General features: G+C 35.3%; 1 protein-coding gene and 1 long non-coding RNA gene across 3 annotated transcripts in view; both read left to right on the plus strand.

Moving 5' to 3' along the window:
- The window catches only part of Syn1 (Syntrophin-like 1), a 265,686-nt gene that overhangs the window by 81,247 nt on the left and 161,371 nt on the right, over positions 1–23,068 (plus strand). The gene's annotated exons all lie outside the window — the stretch shown is intronic.
- The window catches only part of LOC145945364 (uncharacterized), a 44,787-nt gene that overhangs the window by 21,309 nt on the left and 410 nt on the right, over positions 1–23,068 (plus strand). The gene's annotated exons all lie outside the window — the stretch shown is intronic.

Below are 23,068 nucleotides of genomic sequence, written 5' to 3' on the forward strand. Positions count from 1 at the left end.
CAGGAAGTTTCAAATTCGATATGGCAGAGAATATTAGTTCTCATTTCTAATTTTCTGGTGTCTCTATACGTATATACGTACGTACGAAATGAACAATATTCGTCGTCGGGTTTAACGATATTAGATATTCGATAGAAACGAGTCTTGCCTCGCACCGGATATCACAATATGGCCGATAATCATAAAGATGCAACGTGAGATTATGAGAATACGGAAGCAAACTCTCGAACGTGTCTCATCGTAGAAATAGCGGATTGGCTATATTTAGATGCGTTCTCGTTCGGCTTAAAGCGCCTTTTTCTCTTTTATTTTTGGGGAAAAAATATAAGCGGAATAAAATTCATAATATATGCCGTAAATGCTAATTAAATTTTTAATAATGGAAGAGAACAACGATGACAGAACCTGATAATACCACGTTAATATTATTATATTTATCTTTAGTTATATATTCTGTCTGGCCTCTTATCAAAAATAAAATTATTAAAAAATTATCTTTCGAAATTAAAATAAATCCGATTGTCATTAACTCTTCTTTTATTAACTTTATATAAAGATTAAGTGAAAACCTAATCTTATCTTTGACTATTTTTATATCTAGCATATGTTATGATCTTTAAAAGAAACGCTTATAAATTTTATCAGTTGCATAAAGAAATTATTGTCAATTTTACAGAGAAAACAGGACGAAAATATATTCCGGAATTTTTTTATCTCCTCGTTATAGCGCCTATGGAAGTATTTAAAAGCGCAATCCAAGAGATAGGGAGCATAATAGATCACATGATGCGTTGTTGGGATAAGTTTTGTTCGGTCCTATACACATGCAATAACCTGAAAATGTTGCGTTTGAATGTTTGGTAGGGGGGCTTCGGTGTTATTTATGTACACGCCAACACGGGAACTTACCTTTAAAGTTAGCGGCGCATTCGCAATTCGCGCACGCTTGTGTACACGTATACTCATAGAACTATAAGTTAAAAGTAATAAGAGGAGAGGAGAGAGAAAGAGAGAGAGAGTTGCCGGTATGATAAACGATATTACTCTGACTTCTCGCGTACGAATGACTTTGCCAATGTATCATCAACGACCGCGGGATTAATTCTAATTAACCGAGGCAACTCTGCGGAACACTTTACGTAGGTAGAACAATATTTTTTTGACACTTTAAGGTAATATAAGTATAGGTTTTTTAATGGATAAGTTTAATTAATATAATTTAACAATAAATTTTATTTGTTTTATTTTGATGACAGATTAATGTCGATTAAAAGGATATAAATATACATTATAGAGTTATTTTTTGTATTATATTATTTTCTTCTAAAAGAAGCTTTAGAAATGTATCTCTCTCTTTTTACATAAGGATACTTCATCTTTTTTTGTATGTATAAAAGCGCATTGAAAAGATCCATAGAACTTGATAGTTAAAGATTCCACGTCCAAAGTTCTTGAAAGATCGCTCGAGCGAAAATCTATACGCGGGGTTTTCCGATTTGTGAGAAATTACTGGTTTCAGGATACGTGACAGTCCTGCAGCAGGATGCGAGCGTATATATGTATATGCACACACGGGAAGGATACCCGGGGTTTAGCCATAGGAAACTTTTCCAGTCGGCAATTTCGCAAAGTAGCTCCATCGACTTATACCCCATTTCCATCTACCGATCTTCGGGAAAGCATTAGATATCCTTCTCGTTTTGCATTCTTCCGACATTATGTTGAAATTAGAAAATGCGACAAAACATATTACATTTATTTATTTATATATATATAAATTATATATATTATTTTTTAATTATATATATATATATATATAATATATATATAATATATATATATATATATATATATATATGTGTAATATATAATATATGTACATATATATGCATATATAAATAATAAAATGCATATTTGAGAGAAAGTTAAATTTCGTTAGAATTTCGGAGAAGATTCGGCATTTTATATATACAGTTATACAGGTAAGAAAGAAAAGGGCAGATCGTAATTGCGATTTCGGCGAAGCTTCTTGTTACGAAGCAATTAAACGGGACAATCGACACAAGTTTATTAGACAGAGGTTGGGGGCAAAAACAGAGGAAGCGGGAAAATGGCAGGGAGAGAAGGAAATACTTTATGGTGTGCTGAATCGTGGGAGCGTCTTTTCCTCTCAGAACAATTTGCAAGAATGAGCGACCGGGAAACGGGACGATTTCTTTCAATCTAACTAGATGAACGGATAGTAAATTAGCGCACGAGTACATTAGAAAAATTCCGTAACTTCTTATAACTAAAGGGAATGATACAGCTCGTTGTAAAATACATCTCCCATTCTTCTCATTTTTTTGAAAAAATTATGTTGACACTAACTTCAGATTCTATTTTTTCGCTTTCTTATATAAGCGTAAACTTTGGAAAAATCTGACGTCTAATTTTTTTATAAAAAAATTACTAATAAAATAATAATTTATTATATATATATATATATATATATATATATATATATATATGAGCTATTATATAATGTATACATTATAAGTCTATAATCTTTCTAGAATCTCTCTAAAATCTTTTTTTATAATATGTTAATTATAGGAAGATGTATCAATGTGAATTTAAAGCACGACTTTATAAAAAATTAAAAAAGAATTATTATATATATATATATATGTAATATTATATATGTATATATATAAGAGACTTATAGATTTTATAGCGAAGAGAAGCATCCTAGATATTACATAATACGTTACACTCATGAACGGTGAATAAACAATATTACGTGATATTTAAGTAACATACTAATATGGCCATCACTGTTACGGATCATCGATATTATAAGGTAATAGCGGAGTTTCGAGCTCCGAGCGATGCGCATTTCAGCTTTTACGAGCGATACGAAAATTAACGATTCGTCTACGTGCTTGGCGGTAAACCGCTTTTACGAGTGAACAGCCGCGAATAAGGAAACTCCATCGACATTGGACACAAACAAATTTGTTTATTTACATGGCTAACGCATCTAGCAAAATTAGCAATAGCATTCTCGTGCTCCACGAGTGACTCTTTTTAATATGAAATATGTTATATTGAATTTGTGTTAAATGCATTAAATTAGCGCATAATTGTGCATAACTGTGATATAAAATATAATATCTCGAACAAATTAATTGCAAAATTGCAAAGTTATATATATTGAGAAGTAGAAACTTATTGGAAGATATAAAATTTAATTATATATACAAATAACTTTTTATATTTTTAAATATTAATAATTTTAATATATTTTAATTTATTTATTTAATAATACATTCAACACAAAACATACATGTAAGATACATAAAATTTTTCTATTCATATTTCATATATTTTATTATTTTTAATCATTACTTATTATTTAGTTCATCACATTTTCGCAAAGTTATATTGAAGAATAGAAACTTTTTGGAAAACGAATAATTCAATTATATATATATAAGTAACTTTTCCATATTTTAAATACTTAATTTTTAATTATATTTTAATTATTAATAATTTAATAAATTAAAACATATACGATTAATAATTTAATCATATTTTAATTAATTTATTTAATAATACATTCGAAACACATTTAAGAGGCATACATATAAAACTTTTTCCACTCATCTTTTATATATATTCTTTTTATTCCTAACACACACTTATTTATTTTACGTTCATTTTCACGTTTATTTATATCATTTGACTTTTTATCTACTACATAATCTACATTTCGTTAAAACTCGTGCATTATACGAGGAAATCACGACTGATATTGTAATTGGAGCTCACGTTTTCGGTCGTTGCTCGTTATCGAAAATGCGGAACTATTCCCGAATTCTCCGGCGATGAGACCGATTCCTTACCCCTAACTTATGGATATCTAATAGAAGTTCTTCCAAGTTGGAAACAGTGGCGCAGCATGTATGGCGACGCGAGAGTGACGATAAAAGCGGTCGCACAATGAAGCGTGGAATGGTGGCACATTAATGGCGAGAAGTCGTCGAATTCCTAGCAGACTGGAAGCCGAAGTATCTTTGAAAGCATTTGAGAGAGAGAGAGAGAGGGGTGAGGGGGAAGAGGGAAGAGGGTGTGAGACTTGGTCACGAAGCCTCCCGAGGACTCTTTTGTCGAAAATTCGTCTGCGAGACGACAAAGGACCTCGCGACGAATTGCTCTTCCGCTTGATATCGTCAGGATCGGGTTCGGCCGGTTTGGCTTGAAAGGCTCCGCAGGACGATGCGTATGGAACGTTCTCCAGGTTTTCTTTTTGCGAAGGAAAAATCGAAAGGTTTTTGGGGGGCGGGGCGGAAGTAGAGTGGCGAAGTGTCATTTTTAATCTTTGCATTTTTTTTCGAAACACATTCTTATTTTTCTCGGCCAAATGATGCGTATGTGTGTGTGTGTGTGTGTGACAAACTCTTGTATTAAAAAAAAAAACATAGTAAGGGAAAAAAAAGCCAGATTGTAAGCGGGGTGCGAAGAGTCAGCCCATTTCCACCCCATTCCCAGAGTTCCAGCGACTTTACCGCCCTATCACGTAATGGTGTAACTTTTACTACGGGGACGGTCCGAAGGGGAGGGGAGGGTGAAAAAGAAGGAAGGTCTCGAGAGAGGGTGGAGGTGGCAAAAGGGAAAGAGGTCGACCCAGGGGAGTTTAACGTACGGTCAGTTTCTCCCCGGGACGTGGCCATCTCCGTTCACTATCGCCACCCTTGCGAGTCGATCAAGTCGGCGCGAACTTTTATCTTTGTGGCTTTCAAGAAGCAGGACCCACTTTCTGTTTTATATATATATATATATATATATATATATATATGTATGTGTGTGTGTATTTCATAAGAACGAAAAGTTTCGACAGGATGTCTTTCAGAAAAAAATGTCAAGAAAGCACACACTTTATAGCTAGTTTAATTGATAGATATCACGGTGTCTCTGCTACACATTTATTTTGATTACTTATTTTATATTTAATAAGAAAAGAGTTTTTTTTCTTCAAAACAAATAATTAATATTTGTAGTTTGAAATCGAGGAATAATATTGTTAATTAAATTTTTAATTAAAATAATATTTTTTAAATTAAAAATTAAAAGCTAATATTAATGCAATATTTGGTTATACCATTGTAAATGATATAGCTTGGTAACAAAGAAAACGTGGCAAGCAATGAACAATAAAGTTTTGAATACTAATTTTGCGTTATGCATAAATTATTTTGTTGGATGATACTTTAGCTTTAGTAGAGAGATTTTTTGATATTTGTATTTCGTTAGACGTCAGATCACGTGATTTCTCGTTGATAACGTCTGCTACGTGCCAGCATTTGAACTTTGCAATTGCTTGTTATACGCTTGATGAATTTTAATAAGCGACCGCCCATCTGGGTCAACTTTATTAATCAAAAGTCGCCAGAGTTAAGAAGTAGAGTGGTTACTACCGAGATTGTCATCGAATCAAAGATATAAAGTTTTCGTACTTTACGGAAGTATAATTGTGGAATTGACAAATGCAGGTGCAGACGGCAATTTTGTCGAATATTTATTTGTTGTCCATCAAAACAATTATTATTTTCTGATGAAACAAATGCAAGGAAAGTTTAACTTAATTATTTTCTTATTTCTTGATATTCTGATAAAATCGTAAAACAAAGCGCTTTACTATTTTACCATTACAGTGTTTTAATTATAAATTTTTTGTGCAAACAAGGAGTGTATAAATTAGTATGTTTTACAAAATTAGAGATATTTTCAAGTTTAATCTCGCCTTCCTCCGGTATTATTAAAAACCTCAAAAGATTTATTGCGACGAGCTGCAGGAAAATATATAGTAGATATTTACCGAGCCCGCAGCGGTGAGATCGACGAAAAGTATGGAACTTACATACTTACATTCTATTTGTTTTTTCTTTATCGTGCTCATTGAGCTTGTCAAGCGAACATACGCGAGACGACTGAGACTTCTTCTCAATTATTTATCTTTGATCGCAGGGTGAGAGCGAAATAAGGGTCTTTGAAAATGTCATTTTTTTTAACTTTTATTTTCGCGAGTAGTATTACATTTTTCTATAGATTATATCTTATGTTTTGTAGAATACAGAATTCTGAAACATGGTCTTTATTTTTGAGAAAAAACCAAATATAATTCTTTTATTTTTTTAAGAAGAAAATCAATAGAATGTTAGTGCATGAAGAAAACTGGTTTTGAAAATAAAAGAAACAGAAAATCAATCTCGGAAGTATAGAAATTTATTCTTATTTTTTTTCTATAATGTTAATTGATTACTTCGATCCTTTTATTTTCGCGAGGTAGTAGGAATTTCTATTTTTTTAAAGCTTATATCCGGTTATATCTTATGTTTTGAATGCAGAATTTTGAAACATGGTCTTTATTTAATAACTTAATAATATGTTTAATTATTCAATATCTAATAATTATAATTTTTAAGAAATTACCAACTCTAATTTTTTTCCTGTTCTTAAGAAAAAAAATCAATAGAATGTTAATGAATGAAGAAATCTAGTCCCAAAGGTATATAAAATCGATCACTCGAAAGTACAGAAATTTATTCTTGCTTTTTTTCACGATGCTAATTAATTATTTCGATATGCACCGCATGTTATCAATGAAAAATCTGTCATCGAACGAAGCTCGTGTAAATTGACAGCTCGAATAACGAAGGAACGTAGGAATAATTTTATTCGTCTGACACAAGTTTAATGGCACTGCTTTTGTAGGAAGAATAAAAGAAAAAAAAATATAATACACTCCTCTCGAGTTTGCAACAAGTATCCAGTGCATGAAAATGATATGTAGATGTAGATCGTCTTTTTTTAGACGCGAACTTATTTTTCTAAATATGTACACACACGCATTAATAACAAAAATAATTATCTCAGTGACAAATAATCATATCTATTTCGCGTATATATGTATATACAATTTCGCGTTCTGCAGTATTTCATTTTTGCGAAGGAGATTGTTTACACGATTCGCTTCCGCTCCGTTTTGGATGATTCATCTAGAATAATGATACAGAGCGAAGCGTGTAAATTCGCCTTTAGCGAGCGTTGTGGCTACATTACGACGTCGGGCTGCGAGTAACTTGCTTTATCTACTTGTGCTACGCCCCTTCCTGTACTTCGTCGCGAATACCAACCGCGACTACAAGCAGTAATATCTCTTTCTGTCTCTTCTCTCTCCGTCTCCCTCTCTTTCTCTCGCTTCCCTTTTCGCGATATAATAATTATCCTACGACCGAGCACGATACTGAATGTGGCTGGTACTGTAACCTGGAGAAGTTACGTAACGTTCCGAGTCTCTGTCTCACCCTCGCTCCTTCAAAAGTCTTCCAGAGAAGATAGAGAGAAAATTATATTCGCGAGAGAGATCACGAGACGAGGAGGAACGTGCTAAACTGGAGAAGCTTGCCGCAAGAGATACGCTGGACCGCATCTAGAAAACGCTCTCGCCACCGGAAGTATGCATATCTCCGGAAGTCGCGCGATTTCGATGTCGCGTTTGCAGTTTTTTTTTTACATTTTTCAGAATTTTATCATTCTTTTTTATTACACACTCGTGAATTCCATCTTCAATTCTCGAACTTTTACATATATGCATTTAATCGTTTAAGGTTTAAGCGTACCTAATTGCAATTGCAAGCTTTGTACACTGTTGTGCGCTTTCGACGAGACAGCGAGATAGCATTTGCCACGGTCTGCAGAATTCAGGACTGCGGAGAAGTCCGAAGGGTTTTGAGGGGGTTGGAGGGCGATAGGGAAGGGGGAGAGGAAGGGGAATCCGAGTCAAGTCGAGTCGAGTGTTTTGTCGGGCTTAACAAGAGTTACGCTCCATTGATAACGAGGACATCTGTGCCGTCTCTCTCCCTCGTTCGGCAAACGAATCTCGACAAGTTTGCATAACTCTGCAGCGATCTCTGGCGCAACGCGACGTCTGTTTTGTCAGAGAGATGTCTGCTGACATCGCAGCGAAATTCCAATAGGATAGAACGTCGATGACGACGACGAGAAATATGGTCAAAGAGCGGAATTTATGTAGCTTATTACATTTGTATGTAGGTACATATTTGTATATGACCCGAGTTTTTTTTGTTTAAGTTACTTTAACCCCTTTTCAACCCCTTCTGTCAATGATACCGTCAGGTTTAAAGCAGTTTTAAATGTTAAAAATGGAACTTTTCTCCAGGCTGAGAAAAATACAAAAGGTACTTTGTGTTTGGAAATACTCTAAAATGTATTCGATGCCCATCAGCTACTATAAAAAAATTGTCGCAGTGTTGATACTTGTAAATTGATGAAAAGATGAAAAATTATTGACAGGAGGGTAAACGAAATTTTGCTCCGAATTTTATATAAATTATTATTACAAAAATATTAAATATTAGAAAGATGCTACATAGACGAGAACGATTTTCACCAAGAAAATATTAATTCTGTATCGATGGTAAGAATCATGGATAAAGGGAGAAACGCAAATTCGAGATATCGAGAGTAAATCAGGCTTGCTGAACTGTATTGTTCCTAACTTAGGTCATGTCCACCCTACCTACCGATTATTCAAGCGATAAACGATGACACGTATCTGATTGTATCTAATTTAATAAACGAATCGATGAGATAAGCGCGAGCCCCGGAAAGATCTTCGGGATATCGATCACGAGTTCAAGAGCAGTTCGGTGTTGACCCGTTAAACTCGGCCAGTCCGTTTGCGGTTAAGCTTTAGCTGCTCTCTCATGATCTCCCGGCTGCAACAGTTGCTGCGAAGGATCATCAATTACAGGAAGTATTTCGCCGTCTGTCAAATTCCCCCATACAAGATCCGTCCGACACCAAGAACGGACGTGCCTTTAGGATACGTCACACTTCAGTCGGAATTCCCGCGATTATGAGAAACACATTCAGAGATGGAAATTAGATTAGGCTGTTAAATTTCAATCCGCAGTTGAAAGGAAAAATCTACTCACATTTAACAATTTCATTTTTCATTAAATATTATATAATATATTATATTAGAATAATATTATATGTATATTATATTTTATTATATAATATATATAATATATATTTTTTTAAAATAATATATATTATATATAATCAAGATTTTCAGAGATTATAATATTTAATAAGCAATATATTTGTCTTGCGATAAATATATATAATATAGGTATAATAAAGGAAAGAACATTAAAAAAATCCAGACAAAGAATTAAAAATTTGTAAAGAGGCTAGATATCCAAAAATCGTAAAATTTTATGGGGATAATTAAATTTCAGAACTTAAGTTAAAAGATTTTCGTTACGTTTGCACAATATTCCATTACTGTACCAATTTTCCTTATATTGTGATTCTCAATCGTGATGTTACAAATTATTAAACGTCGCCGAAATGAATTATGTCCGATTTATGTTTCGCTGATACACTCTGTTGACATTTGACTCCTTCTAATTACGAGACACATTTCCGGCTGACTCTTTGTTCTCTAACGAGATATCCTGCGCATCTTTGTCGTCGTGACAGTGACTGACCCGTGCGAAAAGGACGATGGGCGGCTCTTTGACAACAGCCCGACGGCTTTAAACAAAAGCCAGTCGACGTTTACATTGAAAACGAAATTCCTCCGGACTACTGATAATTAGTCAGCGTCGGCATGTTGCGTCAGTTTGTTCATACTCGTATTTCATAGTACTTGCACATCGTTGAAGATCTCCTCGTGTTTGCTTCGACGGTGGCTGACTTCGTTTCATGGCTGAGTACGGCGTGTCTCGTTAGGAACTTGAGCTTTCCCGTTCCTCCTTACCCCTCTCCTTACGTAGTCCCGTCAGCGTAACGTGCTCCGTTAAGGGCTAGTCTAAAGATCTGTTCTCAGGGTTTAGCAATTGGCCTAACTTTTGACGACGATAGCGCAAAGTTTTTCTTCTTTTCGATCCTTTATCTTTTCCTTGCTTCTTTTTGCGAAAATAGTCTTTTACAGCATTAGCCATTTAACGTTGTATATGAGTTAGTGTCTTTTGCGAAACGTTATACAAGCAGGACTGATGATAATAATAAATTAATTTATATCGGGGGTAATAAATAATTTTTTTTCGAGTGAAAATATCATATATAAAAAGGGACTCTCTCTGCTCTCTACTGAATATACTCTCCTTAATCAATGTATATTATCACTGATAAGCACTAGTTTTAATTACGTATAATAATATATTATGATAATATATTATATATAATATTATATATAATAGTATATAGCATGAAAACAAAAATTTTATTTGATGATGGCTGATTTTTCAATGAAATCTCACCAATAATCAGTGAAACATCAGACGGCGGAGCAAACTGCGAGTGTTTCACTGATTTTGGGCGAGAATTGATGATACTAAATTAATTAATATCATGGGTAATAAATAATTTTTTTTTTAAGTGAATCATATATAAAAAGCGATTCTGCTCTACTGAATATACTCTTCTTAATCAATGTATTATCACTGATAAGCACTAGTTTTAATTACAAATAATAATATATTATTATAATATATTATATTTAATATATTATATATAATAGTATATATAATATGAAAACAAAAATTTTATTTGATGATGGGCATTTTTTCAATGAAATCTTATCAATAATCATTGAAACATCAGACGGCGGAGAAAACTGCGAGTGTTTCACTGATTTTGGGCGAGAATTGATGATAATAAATTAATTTATATCGGGGGTAATAAATAATTTTTTGAAGTGAATCATATATAAAAAGCGATTCTGCTCTACTGAATATACTCTTTTTTAATTAATGTATTATCACTGATCACTACTCTACTGAATATACTCTTTTTTAATTAATGTATTATCACTGATAAGCACTAGTTTTAATTACATATAATAATATATTATTATAATATATTATATATAATATTATATATAATAGTATATAGCATGAAAACAAAAATTTTATTTGATGATGGCTGATTTTTCAATGAAATCTCACCAATAATCACTGAAACGTCAGACGGCGGAGCAAACTGTGAGTGTTTCACTGATTTTGGGCGAGAACTGATGATAATGAATTAATTTATATCGGGGGTATAATAAATAATTTTTTTATCTCTGCTCTACTGAATGTACTCTTCTTAATCAATGTATTATCACTGATACGCACTAGTTTTAATTACAAATAATAATATATTGTAGAATGGGAATTACGGCGGACATGAAATTGATGTGGAATGATAGTATAAGATAATCTTTATTCAACTAGAAAGTAAAATAACAAAAATTGACTTTAAAAATGACATGTGAGAGAACAGCTCTACTCGAGTCGATCGTCCTACGCATCTCGTAGCTAATTTTCGACTGCCTCTATTTCTTCCTTACGAGGAAGACCTTACTGCTGACCGTCATTGTCTACGCAGGCTAGACCGAACCCTTCGCGTTCTCCATATGACGGCCAGTCCTCTGTATGACGGCCAGGCATGAAAAACGCGGACGTCGTAAATTTCCCTTAGTAGTTGGCGTTCTCTCTTTTCTTTTTTTTTTTTGATACGAGTTCATATGTTAAAAGACAATAGAACAAAATGTAGCTACAACGACAAATCTGGAAATAATAAAAGTCAAAAAAAAGGTCTTAAAATATAGATCCTCCGATTCTACATTCGGCCATCCTGGTCTAACATCTGCCCTCAGATGTTCTTATTCATCTTCAGAATCTTCTTGATCATTTGGCGACCACAACTTCATATGATCCGCAGACGTTGAGGTCTTTTGCGGACCTTCGTGATCACCAACCTTTTCTACTATATATCGATCGTGGCGCATGACCACGGTGACCCGATATGGAGCGAGAAACTTTGGGAGAAGCTTTTGTCCCGGTCCTAGCTGTGTTCTTTTGATTGCCACGAGGTCTCCCACACGATAATCTGTGGCCTTCTTACGCCTCTTATTATAATTTCTACAATTATCTGCCTGTACCTTACGTATTTTCTCTTTTGCGCGCTGTCGGATTTCGTCACGTTCTTCTTCAAACATTTCGATCCATTCGTTCTCAATCAATTCACGAATCTTGAGATCCTCTTTAATTCGCATATTAGATCCGAAAAGTAAAATGAATGGCGTCCTTCCGGTACTCCGACTCGGGGTAGCATTGAGGTATTTTTGAGCCACATCCATGTGTCGATACCATTCATGCGACTTCGGCGCCGCCAGCTTTGTTAGAAGAGGTATAACTGTCCTATTTACCCTCTCTACCTGACCATTTCCTCTTGGTACTCCCGTAGAAATCAGCAAATGTTGAATTCTTTCTTCTTTACAATACTCTTGAAACGCGCTAGATGTGAACGCCGTACCGCGATCCGAAATAATTCTTTTCGGATTACCGAACGTCGCGGACTGCTTACGCAAACGATTAACTACTTCAGCCGCATCTACCGATTTTGTGGGATATAGCCATACGAACTTACTAAACGCGTCTATTACAATGAATATATATTTGTACTTTTTGCCAGTGAGCGACATCGGCCCTAGATGGTCTACATGGTAGGTATCTAGCGGGATATCCCCTTTGTCTATTACATTTAGAAATCCCTCCTGCTTCCCTTGCTTACGCTCAGCTACAATACAGTTTATACAATTTCTTACCATTCTTTCAACTTTCTCACGCATACCAGAGAACCAATATTCGCTACGCATTATTGCCTCTGTTTTATTGATACCGAAATGACCACGCTCATGCGCCTGCCGAATAATTTGGGTCTGCATCGCTTTTGGAACTACTAGCAAAATATCGTCGTTTACATCCTTGTACAGTAATTTATTTTTTATCAAATACTCAGTACACTCTCCCCTTTCCACGCGCTCAATCACACTCCGAATTTCTTGATCGTCGTTTTGACACTTCTTAAGTCTGGCGAGAAGTCCGTCATCATTTTCTTCAATCAATAACGCTTCGGGTAGTGGGTTTCTACTTAATGCGTCTACATGCAACATACTCTTGCCTGGGCGATGCTGAATTTTATAATCGTATTCCTCGAGTTGCAAGGCCCAACGAGCTACACGCACGCACAAATCTTTCTTGTTCATAGTCATCGTAAACGCTTGACAATCGGTTACGATTTTAAAAGAGATACCTAGCAGATAGACGCGGAATCTTCTTAATGCTTTCACTATCGCTAATACTTCTAACTCGTAGCTAGAATATTTCTCTTCAGCGGGCGACGTCTTTCCGCTTGCATAATAAATCGGGTGGAACGCGTTACTTTCCGAATCTCTTTGCAACATAATAGCTCCATAACCATACTTGGACGCGTCTGTGTGTAACTCCGTCTCGGCTCCTATTTTGTATAATCGTAGGACTGGGCCACTACTCAAAATGTTTTTTAATTTATTAAACGCGCTCTTCTCTCTGTCATCAAATGTGAATCGTACATTTGCCCTGAGTAGATTTGACAGTGGTTTCGCGATTTGGGCATACTGCGGGATAAATTTTCTAAAATATCCCGTTAAACCGAGAAAACTCTGAATGTCCCGAACGCACTTCGGCTCCGCAAACTTCACGACAGCTTTAACTTTATTCTCCGACGGCTTAACAGTACCGTTTTCAATAATATGCCCGAGGTATCCTATTCGCGACTGTAAAAATTTACACTTGGCCCAATTAATGTTAAGACCGGCCTGCTCTGCGACTTCGAGCACGAGCTTTAGATTCTTTGAGCCTTCTTCAATATCCTGTGACGGAACGATTAGATCGTCCATATATGTAAGCACTACGTTCTTGGCAATTAGATCTTTAAAAACAGCGTTAATGTATTTTTGAAAAACAGACGGCGAATTACACAATCCAAACGGCATCTTCCTAAATTCGTATTGTCCCGTAGGAGTCACAAAGGAGGTATACTTTCGGCTTTCTTCTGCGACGTTAACATGGAAAAACCCATTTTTTAAATCAAGTGCTGTAAAAACTTTTGCTCCCTGCAACCGATCCAATTGATCTTCAATTAATGGCAACGGATACCGATCTTTAACAATTTTCTGATTTAATTTTCGAAAGTCTACACAAATTCTAATTTCACCGTTTTTTTTCGGTACTAACACGATCGGACTCGCGTATTCGGAATTGGACGGGCAAATTATTCCGTCTGTTAACCAGGATTCTATCTGTCGCTCAACTTCCTGCCTTTCTGATTGGGATAATCTTCGAGGTCTTTGAAAAATAGGAATTTCATCGTATAAGACGAGTCTTAGGCTTACCCCTACTTCTCGCGTTTTGCTTGGCCGATAGTTATGCACGATTTTTTTTATTTCTTCACGCGCGCTAACGTCCGTGACGTATGATAGATCTATCGAACTCTCGCTATCGTCAATATCAATTTTCAATATTTCAGGAACTTCGACCTCGTCTCGCGGAATCGTTCTCGCAATTTTGGCTATTGTAACTCGGCCCGCGACAGAATGCAATTCTACCTGATTTAGAAAATCTGCACCAATTAATACGTAGTGTTTCATTAACGAGTCGTCTACTACATGAAATTTTATTTTATAAATCCCGCCGTCTACAATCATATCTATCTCAAAGGACCCCATGGTACAATTATTACTCGCGCCTAACCCATCGAACTTCGTCTTTCCGCAAAGCCTTGGCGCACCTATCTTTGTATAAATACCTTTGCACATTAAGCTTAAGTCGCTACCGGTGTCGATGACCGCTGAATACTTCTGGTTCGCTATTTCTACTTCTTTAAGCTGCTTCCCTCGCGGCTGTTGAAATGTTGCGTATGCTGAAGTAGGCTTCTCCGTAGATTTGGCGAAACATTTCGATGCGATATGGCCGTGCTGATTGCATTTGAAACACTTTACTCCTTTGTCCTTATCTGGACAATCTCTACTGATGTGGTTCTTCTCTCCGCAGTTGAAGCAGACTTTGGCAGTCGTCTTGTTTCCTTCTTGTTTGAAATATTTTTTTTTCTCTTCATTCTTCGACGGCTTGTTCTTTCCTTTCGTTTCCTCTTTCATGCATTCGTATTGAACGAATCTTTCCTTAAGCTCGCGAATAGTTTTCGCTCCGTACAGCACGGTTTTATTGATTGGTTCATCTTGAATCCCTGTGATAATATATTTAATTGTGGCACGAGTTTCAACTTGAGCTTGTGTCGCTAACTCCATCATTTTATATACATATGTCTGGAACGATTCGTCTGGTTTCTTCTTTCGTCGTGAAAGTTGCTGGTGGATCTTATAGCTGTCCACTGTTTCACCGAATTCTTCTATCAATGCACTCTTTAGTTTTTCCCACGTCTTTGTACATTTCTCGAAATTGGCGAATATCTTTGCCGAACCGCGAAGTAGACGTCTTGCATATGCAACTTTGTACACGCCGGACCAATTGCACATCTCAGCGAATTCTTCAAAGTCGTCTACCCACTTTATTACGCTCGCGTTGTCGTCTCCGCTAAACGTTTCAAGTGATTCTTCTACATCCTTGAATGAAAACATGCGCTTGTACTCTTTCCGGCTCTTCTTCTTAGTTTTCCGGATTGCCTCGTGTTCATTCTCAGTCTCGTCGTCCTCGCTATACTCGTCAGCAGTGTTGCTATCTTCGTCGCTTTCATTTTCATTGGCAGGATCACCATCATTGCTCGTCGATGCACCGCGTTTGCGCTCTAAGTCTAACGCCTCTTTCAGTCGTAACAGCAATTCGGTTTTCTTGCCCGTCGTCTCTAATTTCCTCGAGCTCAATTCTTCTTTAAGTTCAGCCGTCTTCATTGCTGCCAACTTTGCGTCGTTTTTTTGAGATCTCGGGGGTGATGACAAGGGCGAGTTGCTTCGCGAGTTGCTGCTCATGGTGCACCCCGTTCACTATCACTTCACTTCAGTTTGTTCCTGTATTCTGTACCGTATCCCGGCTGAGCCCCCAAAATTTGTAGAATGGGAATTACGGCGGACATGAAATTGATGTGGAATGATAGTATAAGATAATCTTTATTCAACTAGAAAGTAAAATAACAAAAATTGACTTTAAAAATGACATGTGAGAGAACAGCTCTACTCGAGTCGATCGTCCTACGCATCTCGTAGCTAATTTTCGACTGCCTCTATTTCTTCCTTACGAGGAAGACCTTACTGCTGACCGTCATTGTCTACGCAGGCTAGACCGAACCCTTCGCGTTCTCCATATGACGGCCAGTCCTCTGTATGACGGCCAGGCATGAAAAACGCGGACGTCGTAAATTTCCCTTAGTAGTTGGCGTTCTCTCTTTTCTTTTTTTTTTTTGATACGAGTTCATATGTTAAAAGACAATAGAACAAAATGTAGCTACAACGACAAATCTGGAAATAATAAAAGTCAAAAAAAAGGTCTTAAAATATAGATCCTCCGATTCTACAATATTATTATAATATATTATATATAATATTATAAAATAATAGTATATAATATAAAAACAAAAATTTTATTTGATGATGGGCTTTTTTTCAATGAAATCTCACCAATAATCATTGAAACGTCAGACGGCGGAGCAAACTGCGAGTGTTTCACTGATTTTGGGCAAGAATTGATGATAATAAATTAATTTGTAGCGGGGGTAATAATTAATTTTTTTTTTTAATGAATCTCGTATATAAAAAGCGACTCTGCTCTACTGAATATACTCTTCTTAATCAATGTATTATCAATGATAAGCACTAGTTTTAATTACAAATAATAATATATTATTATAATATATTATTATAATATATTATATATAATATTATAAAATAATAGTATATAATATGAAAACAAAAATTTTATTTGATGATGGCTGATTTTTCAATGAAATCTCATCAATAGTAAATCATTGAAACGTCAGACGGCGGAGAAAACTGCGAGTATTTCACTGATTTTGGGCGAGATCTCGTTATCGCTTTGATCAGTGACTTTATTGATTTGATTTAAGAGAGCAGAATAATTTTTTTGAGGGAAAATTATTATTATCTTGCAATATATGTTGATAATATTTTTTTTTTATATTTATTTATTTTAGAACATTTAAACATTCCTTTTACGGTATTCGCGAATTTGAGCGAAAACTATAGTATAATATCAGTCAACTATGCCAACGTGTGCGAAATCGTTAACTATGCCGACGCGTTCCAGATCGGGTTTATCTCTGACAGTGACCGGACACAACACCGGGTGTTCGCGAAACACGAAAGAGGTGGGACGCGAGAGGTGGATGATGTGCGATGGAGGAGAGTAGGATCCGGTAACGTCTCCTTGTACCGGGCTTTCGTGCATGTAAAAGGAAGCTTAATCCCGCACGACCCCAGCTATGATTCGCTTTGAATAATAACTCAAAGGACCAGGACGCGAGTATATATACCTATACGAGCGAGAAGCGTGAACGTCGCTCGTTGTCCTATCTAACACGGTGCGCTTATGCTTTCATACATATTTCAGTAACACTCCGCGAAGCATCATACTTGATAATTCGGCCCGGGCTTGTTTTCGCGACAAACGAAGCGGTCGGGAAATCGTTTCGTTATCATCATCCCTTCTCGCTTCTCTTTCTTTTCGCGACAATTAGAAGTTGCTGTTTTTGTCGCACGTACAATCTGTACTCTGTAGTCAGGTTTAACTTACAAAAAAGGTCATCGAACTCGGAAATTCGAAAAATTGTGAAACTTGGCCTGAAAAAAATTGTTTTTTGTTTATTTAAACAATATATTAAAATTATTTTTTTTTACGGCAATTTATAGACTTAAAAGAACTATATAATTTTTGTTTATTTTTTTATATCTCAAAATTTTCAAGTTCGTTTATGAGAAAAAAAAAAAAAAAAAAGAACCTTAATTTTTCAAAGGATAGTTTTACTTCTTTAAAACGCTTTTCAGCACCAAAAAGTAATTTTGGCTTAGATTTGGATAGTTCTAAGTTCAGGCCAAGTTTCAAAATTGATCGAATTTCCGAGTTTGATAATCTTCATTGTTAGTACAATCTCTTTACATAACTTTGCGTATTATTTTGACTGACGAGCTCTTTCTTTGGGATATTCCTATTTTCTAATTATGGAATTAAAATTGTTCTTTAAATGGCGGTCGCGGAAAAATTAAAAAAATTTAGAAAAAAATTAAATTTCTAAATTAAATAATTTAGAAACAAAGGGTTAACAAATTTCTGTGTACTTATTATTTTCTATTAATTATAATTTATCGATGCAAGGCGTTTATTTTAATCTAGCATCTCTCCCCTTTTCATACTTCTTTTGTTCGGAAGTCTCGTTATCGATGACATCCCATCGCGGAGGATGCTGAGTTATTCTCTATGAAACAAGAGAGAACGGCGATAATCGCGTTTCTCTTGAGCCTTCCCAGGGCATTGTTTCTGAGCCGTAGCTAATTTCCGTTTCCGGCTGCTGCGTGACTTCCGGGGGTTCAGCAGTCGCTCCCTCGCTCTATTCGGGCTATCGTCGGAGTACGGGACCGCGGTCAAAGCGATCTTTGATTCCTTGCGAAATGTGTGGACGAAAGCACGAGCTAAACTCCAATTTCCCAGAAGCGATGCGTCGGATTACGGCGATTCGGACTCGCCTCCGTTTAATTTCCAACGGCTGACAAATTACGTCCCGGTATATATCGGGCTTTTCCTACGAGCTTATATGATACGTTCGCATCAATATTGGCCGACGCTCTTTGTCCTCTTAATTAGGTTTCATTCATGTCGCGGCCATTTTCGTGTTCCAAAAGGGAGGCTGGAAATTTCTTTTTTTGTTTGTATCATGTATTTAACTCTTCTGTCAATGAATATCTACCTGGGTGTTCATACAAGAAAGATGAAAAAATTATGCATTGATAGAAGGGTTAAAGAAATGTTTTTTTAAAGATTTTTGTAAACCGCATTTTGGCAATTTTTAAAATTGCTGAGTTAATCGAGATATATGATTTATATCATTATAAGTGATGTATATTTATATAAGTGACAATATATTATATATAATAAAATAGAATTAAGAGACGAAAACCACAAAACGGCAAAATGTAAGCCGCAACGTGCTCTATGAGACCATTGAGGTGCTTAAAAGCTGCAAATGGTTTTTCTGTGTAATTAGCGGGGATGAAAAATTTTCTATATATACGTGTATACATGAAAGGATAGGTAAAATGATAAAGCCCACCGTAGCAAAGGTAATGAAGAAACTAATAGCGAAAGTAGGTGTGGTAGTTACGCAATCTCTGTCAGGAGACTGAAAGTGACGTTGGAGACGGATAATTAAGGTGTGGATTTCCATAGGGAATCTTCGTCTTTCTCGGTTGCCACTCCTTTAATTAAACCAGTTTTTGTTAATCCAGTTTGGGGATTAGAAGGAAAAGTCTTTAGATCGCTTGCATTTGCGGGGAAATTCTAAATTATTATCTCTTGTTTCTTATCCAAATCCTTTCTCTCAATTTATTCTTTATTACTATGATTTTAATCGATCAAATTCTTTGGAGGTTTATTTGTATTTCCCTTAACGCTAGTTTCAAAAAATAGGAAAAATTGTGGAAAGTGTCTAGGAAACTCTAGATCCTTTATAGAAATAATCATTCGTGCTACAGAATCATCAGAGTTTGTTACATCCTTTCTTTCTCTCTCTTTAGAGAAAACCTTAATATTTTTTCTCATGAAAAGTCTCTCGTGTGCAACCGAGGGTATATCGTATATCTTTTCCGAGAGGACTGGGCGATACATAAATTATTTAAAGAATCATTTATTTAATGTGTTACACGCACATCCCCTAAATCTCATATTACACGCGTGATACTTCGCGGCTCCATAAAACTATCGCAACAATAAGCACTTACAGGCAGCCAGGGCTTCGCTACTGCTTGGTAATGGTAGTGATCGTGGCACTAATGAGAGTGTGTTGCCGACACTTATGAATGGGTAGAGATTTGCGAACGAGATTATGAAAGGTATCATCCACTTAAGTGCGCCAAGCTGCGGCTCCCTATAAAACATCGAGATACCGCCTCTAGTAACGGGGCCGATTTGCTTTAATTCACGGTTTTGATCGGTAATCGCAATGAAATGAGAAAGGGTCTGTGGGAAAATAGGAAGAGGCGATCGTGTGATGAGATATGAATTTCGCGGAGAGAAGAAACACTACCGCTCTTAAATTTATCGTTATTCATGTCGCTGTGAATTTTATCACCGCGATAATACGATTAGTTTTCGAAAAACAAAAATTATCACAAATAACGATGTCGGATCAAAAGTTATACGCTTGAAAAAATTTCGTATACAATATATTTTACGCTTAACTTTTCAGCGGGGACTGAAATTAATGTTATACGAACTAAATAAATTAGTTGAAGCGAGTTAATTAAATGTTTTCGCACTCATTAAAATTTATTGATTTTTAAACGTTTTACTCGAGATAAGAAATAACGTGCAATTTTCATCGAAGCGATGCATGTCATATCTCGAAGTCAGACGGCAATTTTGTATCACAAACTGCAAACTAAAATTCTCCGATCTCTTCTCCGAGACAGGGCATCTTTCATCTTTTCTCGACAAATATAGTTTCACTTAGAAATGTCAAAGTGGATGTCAAAGAGAGGACGATGTAAGAAATGCGTAATGATCTTTCTAACTTGATTCTCTCTCGTAACGCGCGATTCGAAACGTGGAAACTAACGTAAGGAGATGCACGCGCGTTGAAGCTAACTGGAGCAAAGGATGAAAATTATTATCTTTGACGTTGCGCATGGTTTGTCTCTTTTCCCTTTGATATGTTGCTTCGCCTGTCATCTCTCTCTGTTTGCTCGATATTATATATATATATATATATATATATATATCTACGTCCCTTTCCACGTTACTATCGGTTGTTTTTTATTTTCCTTGTTTCTTATTTTCTCAAATGTAATAGCTTTTAAAATGTTCACTAACGAGGCTCGCATTTTCCGCATTAGCTTTCGAGTCGCGATATTTTCGTAGAAATTTCAAATTACGGCCTATTAAATTTAGAGTCCCCCATTGATAGAGAAGAAATTATCGTTCCAATTATTTTGTCACAAAAGATTTCTTTCTCACAATGATTTGACACAATATCGATGCCACGAGGAATTTATTTTCAAATAGGAAAAATATAATTTACGAGATTGTTTTATTATTTGGAGGGGACACATTTAATAAGAGTTCGAGATATCCACAGTACATATTATACATGAGGTGAATATGGCGATCTATTTCAGGAACACCCTGTATATATGCGCAGTCCTGTTCTCAGCAGAATCTGTACAACGAATACAATGGTATTGTGTACGGTACTCTATGAGTTATTACCCCTCCAGTCTCTAAGCTTCATTCCTCACTCCCCCTTCGTCCTTCACCCCCTCGGCAACTCCACGTACATAATTCAACATTCTATACAGTCTGACGATGCTCCCCGGTTTTTTTTCTCTCTCGTGTCCGATAATGTTTCATTATCACATTTTTATTATCTTTATTATAGCATATACGTGAATATAAGAGATATAAAGTTTTTCAAACTTTTAAATTATTCAGTGTTCGGATCTTACGACTTTGTTTTACATTCCTATATCTTTAATTATTTTCTCAAGAAGCTCTTTAAGAAGATATTACATAAGTTTTTTTTTATTTGACCTTAAAAAAAGAACGATATCGATATCGTTATCGATGATTGTTTTCTTCTTTCAAGAGTACAGAAGTTTTATCCGGAAAACAAATCGGCGGGTTTTCCCGTATTACAGTTTGAGCGGGGTGGAAAGTTCAATTTAATTGTGAAATATCTCTATTTCATAGATTTAGAGTTGGAATTTATACTTTCGAATGGGCACTATAATACATTGATATCGCGGTAAGATACAAACTGACGGGCGTATATATTTTTTACGAGATTTTGAAAATGCTGTGAATGACTGATGTCACTCCCGAAATGAACGACTCGTATAAATCCCACCGAATAAATCGTCGAATGTCGTGTCGATTTTGTTGAAGAGAGAGAAAGAGAGAGAGGAAGAGAGAGGGTAGTTCGGTATCGAACAAATGACAATAAACGGCGTGACGCGTCGCCAAAGACAGTTCCAATTTATTTTCTAAAGAATTCCCGCGACAGTCGATCGGTGTACAACAGCGTTTCGATTTCTCCCTACGATTTCCTTCTATGGTCCCGGACTATTTATTCGAGGCTTTTAACTCTTTATGATTCAAATTTGATAATAAATCAATATTACGAGCGTCCTTTAATCAATTTTGGAATAATGAAAGATAAATCACTATATTGAGTTCAAAACTTGATATAAAAGACTGTAAGGATTTATGTTTTTTAAATTATAAAAACGTAAAGATAAATTTCTCGATTTCTCCTTTCTAGGAATTTTATAATAAAATTTATATACAATATTATAAACATATTATATTATAATATTATAAACATATTATATAAATTGTTAATAACTTATAGGATATAATTAATATATTAATTAATCTAGTAATAGACTAGATTGTTGATTTTGTGACCAAAAGAGGTTCAGTTTTATTTAAAAATAAAAAAAAGAGAAAGTTGATTACAAAAATGAGAGAAATAATTTATTTGATCTTTTCCATAATATTTTTGGAATAAAACAAAATATATAAACTCGCTTTAATAATTTATTTCTATTTTTTTACGTTATTTTTGAATTGTTTTTGAATAATTTTGAATAATTAAATATTATTTATCTTTCTCCACAATTATATAAATAATATCATATTTTTTTGTTATTTTGCTGATATTTTTCATACAATTTTTAATTACTCACGATGAGTTACAGAAGAACAAGAGGAAACGTATTTAAAATAACAGAAAATTGCGGACTTTAAATTGACCTATTAAATTATAGAGAATAACAGTAAATTTGTTTTACATATATGCAATGTAAATCAATGCATTATTTGCCGAGTGAGAATATTATAGGCTTACAAATATTACGATGGCTTGCATTCTGCGGCTTGCTTTTTATGTAAATATAACGAATGCAAATATTATCCTGGAATTTGAAATACATTTCCACATTAAACCT

This window comes from Prenolepis imparis, unplaced genomic scaffold (genome assembly GCF_030444845.1).
Source record: "Prenolepis imparis isolate NDT839.2.m4 unplaced genomic scaffold, iyPreImpa1.0 SCAF_14, whole genome shotgun sequence".
In the NCBI taxonomy this organism is placed as follows: domain Eukaryota; kingdom Metazoa; phylum Arthropoda; class Insecta; order Hymenoptera; family Formicidae; genus Prenolepis; species Prenolepis imparis.